Raw genomic sequence first — 10,008 nt, 5'->3', positions numbered from 1 at the left:
AAAACTGACTATCCAAATCTGGATTCTTCTCATTATTTCTTTCTCTGGCGCTTTCTGTCGGAAGGCAGGTCCAATCCATTGCAACGTCACTGGGAGGCAGGTCGCAACCACCCCAGAGCTGGAACAGGAATCCAGACCGTTCTGGCTTTCCAATGTCCTGAGCTATCCCCAACCGTCGTTCGCAGACAACATGAAAATTGTCGGTGTGCTAAATAGCGAGGAGGATTGGTTTAGATTGCAGGATGATATAGACGGACGGGCCAGATGGACAGAATAGTGGGAAATGGAATTTAACCCTGATGCTTTTTGGGAGGACGAACATTACAAGAAAATACACAATGAATGACTGGACGCCAAGAAGTACAGAGGCAAGAGGGACCTTGGTGTTCATGCCCACAGATCCCCGCAGGCAACTGGACAAGTAGATACGGTGGTGAAGAAGACATACGGGATACTTGCCTTTATTAGCCGAGGCATGGAATATAAGAGCAGGGAGGTAATTATGGAGCTGCATTAAACGCTGTTTAGTCCTCAGCTGGCGTATTTTGTGCATATCTGGTCGCCAGCTTACGGGAAGGATGTGATTATACCAGAGAGGGTGCAGAGGAGATTAATCGGGAGGTTTTCTGGGCAGGAATGTTTCAGTTATGAAGAGAGGCTGGATAGGCTGGGATATTGTCCTTGAAGCAGGGAATACTGAGGAGGACCTGATCGAGGTGTTCAAAACTGTGCGTGCATCGATGGAAGAACCCTTTCCATTAGTAGAGGGGTCAACAACGAGGGGGCATAGATTTAAGGTAAGGGGCAGAAGATTTAGAGGGCCTTTGAGTGCGGTGAGACCCTGGAACTCACTGCCTGTAAGGCTGGTCGAAGCGGGAACACTCACAACAATAAAGAAGCGTTTAGATGAGGACTTGACACGCCATTGGATGCAAGGCTACGTAAGGACCAAGTGCTAGAAATTGGTTTAGACTAGATAGGTACTTGATGGCCGGGGCAAACACGATGGGTCAAAGTGCGTCTTCTTTGCCGTAAAGCTCTACGACTAAGGAGCCAGAAGCACGGAAGCTGCCGATTACGCCACAAGGCCACCTCTCCTTAGGTCAAAGAAAGTAAAGGAGAGACTGTACTGAGTTGCTGAAATGTAAGTGGGTCTGTCAATGAAGTTGACACGGAGCTGTTTCCACGAGCAGATCCTTGGATGATACAAGGATCGGGGAGAAATAAAGCCCAGGAAAATTCCATTCGTTATGAATACTGCGATTTACTAAACTACAGAGGAGGTGTCTAAATAAAGGAAGAAATTTCAACAATAACTTAAGAAGGAAATGTAAAGGGAATTACCAGGGTATGTAGAAAATGCTATTTTTGAAAGAAGAATAAGATAACGATTTCAATGTGTCTCGGGCAATAAAGATAGTGTGGCCTCATCCCTGACTCGAAGATTCTGGATTCTAGTCCGTCATGCCCTTCCCGATATATTTCTTCTCAGTGACTTGCACAGCGAGCAGGTGCAGGATGGTCACGGTGTAGGGAAGGTTCAACCGTCACTATTTCCGCTCCATCAGTTCCGAGTGCAGCTGAGAGTCACCGCACACTTCACTCAATATTGAGACTGTGGAATCCCCGCCCACAGCTTCCGGTTGCTGCTCTCGCTCTGGCACGATAGTGTTACTGGAGAGATTGCTGCTGCTGGTTCATTCCTCTCATTGGCCCGATCAGCAGTGCAGTGAGACGGGGATCTGTATTTCTATATCTGACAGAGAGTTTCTCTCATTGTAGAGATAAAAACTCAAGAAGGATCATGAGGAACCATCGCGCTTCGCTCCTCATCATTATCTCACTTCTCAGTAAGTATTTCTTTCCCTATAACACCCCATTCTCCTCCTGACTGCTGTAACCCAGATGTTATTGTTGGTAAAATGACAGAGATTATTTTGCTGATGATCGTATTGCTCAATGTGATGCTGACTCTGATTGTCATTACTGCTGTTATTTCTGTTAGAATGGAGCCACCAAGACACAGTGGAACAAAAGGAACCTGAAATAATGGCTAAAGAGGAAAGTAATGTCACATTAACCTGCACCTTGAAAACAAGCGAGTCTAACCCTTATGTGTACTGGTACAGTCAGCAGCTCGGGGAAGCTCCAAAGTACATGTTTCTTCTTATTGGACAGAATGTGCAAAGGAACACCGACCTCAATGATCGGTTTTCTTCTACGTTTGATAAAAGGAACAAGACTACGGAGCTAACAATCAGTAACACAATGATTTCCGACAGCGCCGTGTATTTCTGTGCCATGGAGCCCACATTGCTACAGACATATGGTGGGTCCGTACAAAAACCCCACACTGGCAGTCCCAGCTGCTGCTCAGCAGGGGGGCGCCCTCACCGACAGTTCAGTTTCCACACTGAGTGACAAACATTGTAACACAACATCTCAAAAATAGCAAGTGGTGATGTCCACTTGCACAGTTATACCAGTTGACGATTGCAGCTCGCTTCATAACAGATATAAGATTGACGAATCGATCTGTGATTCCTTAACTCCTGTTTCTTGTTCATATCTTGGTGTACAGATTCACTCACTCAGTAAACTATCAGGTCTCACTGAACTATAACAAATGCAACAATTTAAATTTATGTTGAGCTTTTCACGTCATTACATGTCCAAAGGAGTTTCAGAGGAGCATTTAGGTCATATGATCAAAAGCCTGCTCAAAGAGTTTGGTTATTTTGGGCGGCACATTGGCTAGTACTGCTGCCTCACAGCGCCAGTGACACAGATTCTACTCTGGCCTTGAGCGAGCTCGTGGCGTTTGCCCCGTGTCTGTGATAGTTTCCTCCGGGTGCTCCGGTTTCCTCCCACAACCCACAAATATGCAAAATAGTTGGATTAGATAAATTTAATAAACCTCAATCAGGTCACCCTTCAGTCTTCTCTGTTCTCAGGAAAACAACCCTAAGCTAGTCAGCCTGTCTTCATAGCTGAAACACTCCAGCCCCTGCAAATCCTGGTGACTCTCCACTGCACCCTCTCTACTGCATCAAATCATTGCTATAATGTGGCGACCAGAACTGCACACAGTGATCCAGCCATTGCCTAACAAGCATTTCTGCATAATAACCTCCCTGCTCTTATGTTCAACGGAAAATAAACGCAAATATTTCATAAGCCTTTCCTAACCACCTTATTTTCCTCTCCTGCTACGCTCATGTCCCTCTGGTTACTTTAATTCCGAGCGTCGTACCGTTCATTGTATATTTCCTTGCCTTTCTAGTCCTCCCAAAATGCATCAACACACTTTTCAGAGTCCATTTGCCACTATTCTAAGGTTTTCCTCCTCACTATTAAACACATTAACGACTTTCTCGGAATCTGCGAACTTACTGATCATACCTCTTGCCAGCGTCCTTAGGTTACACGGAATGTGGAGCTGAGGCCATGGTCACCTTAGCTCATTGAATTGTGGAGTAACTCGAGCGGCCGATTGACCAACTCCCTGCTCCTGAGTCGCATGTTCATATGGCAAGGAAAAGGCACTGCATTTTCCCGAGTGAGTGTTTGTTACTACGGGAGTATTGTTGAGCTGATCTACTACACCAGCAGACACGACCCTTCCATGGTGCGGCGATCCCAATGCCGCAGCCGGCTCACGGTACTTGCTGTCAGAAGATTATCACATCGTGCTTTATTGCAACAGAGACTCCGATTGCCAGCGATACTCCAGTGAAAGGCAAGGCCAGTAGTATTGGGCAGCCAATATCTAGACATAAATATGTCCGCGGCATTCCTGGAAGTGTGTAACTCATGGAATTAATAATAGCGCCAGGAATGTTACAGCACTCAGAATCGCCGATACACAGAACCACACAGTTCAGACGAGGCCCTTCGGCCCATCGTGTCTGCACCAACACGCGAAAAACACTGGACCGACCTACCTAACCCCATTTGCCAGCACTTCGCCCATAGCCTTGCATGTTAAGACGTGCCATGTGCTCATCTAGGTACTATTTAAAGGATGTGAAGCAGACTGCCTCTACCACCCTCCCAGGTAGTGCATTCCAGACCGTCACCATCCTCTGGGTAAATACAATTTTCCTCAAATCCCCCATAACCTCCTGCTCCTCACCTTGAACTTGTGTCCCCTCGTAACTGACAGCTTCAACTAAGGGGAACAGCGGCCCCTCTCCACCCCTGCCCATGTCCCTCATAATCTTGTACACCCAAGCCTCTCCAACCTCTCTTCATAACATAAATGTTCCATCCCAGGCAACATCCTGGTGAATCTCCTCTGCACCCCCTCCAGTGCCATCACATCCTTCCTATAATGTGGTGACCAGAACTGCACACAGTAATCCAGCTGAAATGATTTTTAAAAAGCTGTGGTCTCACGACAGTTCTGTACAATTCCAACATGATCTCCCTGCTTTTATCATCTATACCTCTATTGTCCCTGCAAGCAGGGGCGGCGCGGTGGCACAGGAGCGGTACAGTGGTTAGCACTGCTGCCTCACAGCCAGGGACCCGGGTTCACTGTTCCTGATCTGTTGCAGTTTGCACTTTCTCCCCGTGTCTGCGAGGGTTTCCTCCGGCTGCTCAATTTTTAAAAATGACTTTATCAGAGTTACAAAACCAAAGCTCAGAGTGTGGACAGGGGAAACCCCCTAATGCAGCTCCTTGCCTGCTCCGAAAACAATTCAAATTGAATCCAATTCATGGCCCCCAGAGGAGAGACATACCAGATCCAGGCATTACACCTGGCCTCACACTCATCTTACACAAAAGGCCGAGAAGCGATTTCCTCCCACAGTTCAAAGATGTGTAGGAAATCTGGATTGACCATGCTAAATTGCCCCTTAGTGCCCTTCAATTGGGCGAATTCTGTTCCTGATCTGCGTGAGAATCCAACATAAGACAGGTCGTGTGAACGGAAACTTCAGGTATATTCGATCGACAACTTGATATTTATTAAAGTCTAAACCCGGCACCATGTGCTTCCCATGTCTCGGACTGATATTAATTCTCGTGTTGCTCGGCGAGTCTCTGTGGCGGTTATTGTACATTAAACGTACATTTTAAAAATAATAATCTTTATTAGTGTCACAAGTAGGCTTACACTAACACTGCAATGAAGTTACTGTGGAAAGCCCAAAGTCGCCACATTCCGGCGCCTGTTCGGGTACGCAGAGCGAGAATTCAAAATCTCCAAATCACCTAACAAGCACGTCTTTCGGGACTTGTGGGAGGAAACCGGAGCGCCCGGAGAAAACCCACGCAGACACGGGGAGAACGTGCAGTCTCCGAACAGACAGTGAGCCAAGCCGGGAATCGAATCTGGGTCCCTGGCGCTGTGAGGCAGCAATGCAAACCACTGTGCCACCGTGCCGCCCATTAAGTACCCTGTACATTAAGTACCACAGCAGATAATGATCCATTCTGCATTTCGTTACAGGAACGGGTAACGTTGGACGAATCTGGAAGAGCAAACCATGATTTTCTTCTATTTTCTTTTTATAAATTTAGAGTACCCAATTATTATTTTTCCAATTAAGGGGTAATTTAGCGTGGCCAATCCACCTACCATGTACATCTTTGCCAATCCACCTACCCTGCACATCTTTGGGTTGTGGGGGAGAAAACCACGCAAATCCATGCAATCTCCACACGGACAGTGACCTCGGCGCAGTGAGTCTGCAGTGCTACCACTGCGTCACCGTGCTGCCCGTTTCGTCTATCTTAACTCCTCATTTGAGTGCTTCCCTCTGCTGCTAGGTAGATATTGCGGTTTTAAAGTGAATATGAAATTCGCGGTATATTGGCTCTCAAGATTGCCCAAACTCTTCCTCGGTTGATCTACAGGACAGAAAAATGTTCGGTAAATAGATCCTACTGCTTGCGTGAGCACAGGATCACCTCATTCGCGAATGAGGTTTATGGCACTTTAGATTTTCTCTAACTCTGTGCCACACTGCGCAGTAATTGACCTCCCTGTCCTCCACACCGAGAGCGCTTATACTGAGCTAACCGTTCTGTTTAGATTTGTCAGCAACCGCCAGATATCGTCCTGAAACTTCATCTTTCTTCATTGGTAAGGTGTTGGTGATTATCCATCTCGGTGGCTGTGCCGGATTCTCCTGATACCATTGCATTTGGTACAGGTTGGGGTCTTTATATTGGCAATCTAATTTCACCAATTCCCATTCTGACACTGTTATTGTCACCGGCAACTGAGTTGCTGAATCTGCGCATAGCCCATCTGCGAAAGTAAAGGAAGGAAATTAACAGATGCATTTTCCTTTATAAATTTAGAGTACCAAATTTATTTGTTTTCCTCAATTAAGGGGTACTTTTTAAAGTGGCCAGCCCACCTAGCCTGTACATCTTTGAATTCTGGGGGTGAGAATGTGCAAACTCCGCACGCACAGTGTCCCGGGGCCGGGGTCGGGGTCGAACGCGGGTCCTCAGCGCAATGAGGCAGCAGTGCTAACCATTGAGCCACCGTGCCCTCAGTTTATCAGTATTGTCCTCAGGCAGAGTTGATACAAATGTGCTTGCATCTACGACATTTTTAGGAACCTCTGATGCAGGCACCATAATAGACATTATCGATTGTTAATTATACTCCAGCCCATGTGTATTAATATGCTAATCTGGTTTAATTAACAGTAACTACTTACTGTGCCATAGCGCCGCCAGTATTACCAGAGACATGTCTGATAAAATCTGTCTCAATGAACTGGACTGGCCTGAGTCAGGGATTGTGATGGAGAGAGTGAACCGGGGCTCTATTCCGCTCTGTGCAGTGCGTGGGGGGGGGGGGGGGGGCGGGGGGGGGGGGGTCTGTTGTGACCTCACTCACCTCCCATCCTCCCGCCTTAGCCGATACCGTCCGGTGAGTTTGTGACGCCCCTGCTTGAATTTGGCGCCATCTGCTGGTGGATTCGGTTTACTCTGTGTTAGAGTTCAGCTGTTGCGTGGATTCAAAGTTTACAACACCAGGTTAAAGTGCTGCAACAGCCTCAGTACTCAACACCGACAACTGCCAATGTCCAGACGCAATTCTGCAACTCATCCGCTTCATTCTGGATCACAACGTCTTCACCTTCGACAACAAGTTCTTCATCCAGACGCACGGAACAGCCATGGGGACCAAATTCGCACCCCAATACGCCAACATCTTCATGCACAAGTTTGAACAGGACCTACTCACTGCACAGGACCTTCAACCGACGTTATACACCAGATACATCGATGACATTTTTTTCCTTTGGATCCACGGCGAAGAATCACTGAAACGACTACACGATGACATTAATAAGTTCCATCCAACCATCATGGACTACTCTCCAAAATCAGTTGCAATCTTGGACACACTCGTCTCCATCAAGGACGGTCGCCTCAGCACTTCGCTTTACCGCAAACCCACGGACAACCTCATGATGCTCCACTTCTCCAGCTTCCACCCTAAACACATTAAAGAAGCCATCCCCTATGGACAAGCGCTCCGTATACACAGGATCTGCTCAGACGAGGAGGAGCATAACAGCCATCTACAGACGTTGAAAGATGCCCTCGTACGAACGGGATATGGCGCTCGACTCATTGATCGACAGTTCCAACGCGCCACAGCGAAAAACCGCACCGACCTCCTCAGAACACAAACATGGGACACAACCGACAGAATACCCTTCGTCGTCCAGTACTTCCCCGGAGCGGAGAAACTACGTCATCTTCTTCACAGCCTTTAACATGTCATTGATGATGATGAACATCTTGCCAAGGTCATCCCCCCCACCCCCCCAACTACTTGCCTTCAAACAACCGCGCAACCTCAAATGAACCATTGTTTGCAGCAAACTACCCTGTCTTCAGAACAGTGACCACGACACCACACAACCCTGCCATGGCAATCTCTGCAAGACGTGCCAGATCATCGACATGGATACCACGATTACACGTGAGAACACCACCCACCAGGCACGCGGTACATACTCGTGCGACTCGGCCAACGTTGTCTACCTCATACGCTGCATGAAAGGATGTCCCGAAGCGTGGTACATTGGCGAGACCATGCAGACGCTGCGACAACGAATGAACGGACATCGCGCAACAATCACCAGGCAGGAATGTTTCCTTCCAGTCGGGGAACACTTCAGCAGTCAAGGGCATTCAGCCTCTGATCTCCGGGTAAGCATTCTCCAAGGTGGCCTTCAGGACGCGCGACAACGCAGAATCGCCGAGCAGAAACTTATAGCCAAGTTCCGCACACATGAGTGCGGCCTCAACCGGGACCTGGGATTCATGTCGCATTACATTCATCCCGCACCATCTGGCCTGCGAAATCCTACCAACTGTCCTGGCTTGATGCAATTCACACCTCTTTAACCTGGGGTCGCCCCATCTCTGGATCTGTAAAGATTTAATCACCTGCTAATGCTCGCATTCCTAGCATTGTTTGGCATCTTTGAATTTGTCTATGTATGTGTTTCTGGAACATACCTCTTCATTCACCTGAGGAAGGAGCAGCGCTCCGAAAGCTAGTGACATCGAAACAAACCTGTTGGACTTTAACCTGGTGTTGTAAGACTTCTTACTGTGCCCACCCCAGTCCAACGCCGGCATCTCCAATTCAAAGTTTACTGCAATACATACCAGGACCCGAAAGCTATCCAGAAATCCAAATTGCAGCTGTTTAGATACTGTCTTTGTTACTAATGGTAATCAGAAAATGATGCTTAATCTGTGCAAATCATCACTGAAGTTCTCTGTTTAAGCCCTGGGCCGACGAAGTCGAAGTATTTCCAAGTCTTGCGGAGGTTATAAATCAGAATAATAGCAGGGCTGAACAGACTGGTTTTGTTTATTTTGATTATAACGAAGAAGGTATAAAGGGGTACAAAACCTGGTGCACTCAGAACTTTTTTTTTCAGAGACGAGATTGTCCGAAATTATATCCATCAGCTGAAGGTTCAAAGTTTTATAAAGAGGATAGGGGCAGGTGGATGATACTGCCTGCTGTGGGAAAGCATTAAACAAAGGAGGCAGCACAAGGAGCGCAGGGGAGCCGAGGCACAGGCGGGATTCGAACCCGCGATTTTTGGTTTACGAAACCAACGCCTTTCCCCTTGGCCACCGCACCGTGTGCAGGTGAACGGTATTAATTGCTCTGTGAGTTGATACCATTTGGAAACTGGCGCCAAAATTGTTGAGAGAAGACGAATCAATAGAACATTTCAAAAGGTATTGTCAGAACGTGAGAACGCCAACTAGCGCGGGATTTAAATGCAGGACGAAAAGGGCAAGAGAAATACCTCTTACAAACAGGTGCAGGTAGCGGCAGTTGAATCCCCCCTCCCCCTGACACGATATTGTTCTCAGTGAGTTGAGCAGTGAGCGGGCGCAGGATGGTCACAGGCTGCTGGATGTTCAAATGTCGCTATTTCCGCTCCATCACTTGCGACTGCAGCTGATAACCGCCGCACACTTTTTTCAGCTTTGAGTCTGCGCTGTCCCCTGTCACAGTTTCCGTTTGTTGTAGAACATAGAAAATACAGCACAGAACAGGCCCTTCGGCCCACGATGTTGTGCCGAACCTTTGTCCTAGATTAATCATTGATTATCATTGAATTTACAGTGCAGAAGGAGGCCATTCGGCCCCCTGAGTCTGCACCGGCTCTTGGAAAGAGCACCCCACCCAAACTCAACACCTCCACCCAACACCAAGGGCAATTTTGGACACTAAGGGCAATTTATCATGGCCAATCCACCTACCCTGCACATTTTTGGACTGTGGGAGGAAACCGGAGCACCCGGAGGAAACCCACGCAGACACGGGGAGGACGTGCAGACTCCGCACAGACAGTGACCCAAGCCGGAATCAAACCTGGGACCCTGGAGCTATGAAGCAATTGTGCTATCCACAATGCTACCGTGCTGCCCTTAAGAACAAATAAATCTACACTATATCATTTTACCGTAATCCATGTACCTATCCAATAGCTG

General features: G+C 47.6%; 1 non-coding gene across 1 annotated transcript; it reads right to left on the bottom strand.

The window, feature by feature from the left end:
* Positions 1–9,073: 9,073 nt before the first annotated feature.
* Positions 9,074–9,145, bottom strand: trnat-cgu (transfer RNA threonine (anticodon CGU)). Its single transcript has one exon. It is a non-coding gene; the product is annotated as a tRNA-Thr (tRNA).
* Positions 9,146–10,008: the final 863 nt, after the last annotated feature.

Source organism: Scyliorhinus torazame, chromosome 5, assembly GCF_047496885.1.
Source record: "Scyliorhinus torazame isolate Kashiwa2021f chromosome 5, sScyTor2.1, whole genome shotgun sequence".
In the NCBI taxonomy this organism is placed as follows: domain Eukaryota; kingdom Metazoa; phylum Chordata; class Chondrichthyes; order Carcharhiniformes; family Scyliorhinidae; genus Scyliorhinus; species Scyliorhinus torazame.
This window is presented reverse-complemented; position numbering and strand designations above follow the sequence as displayed.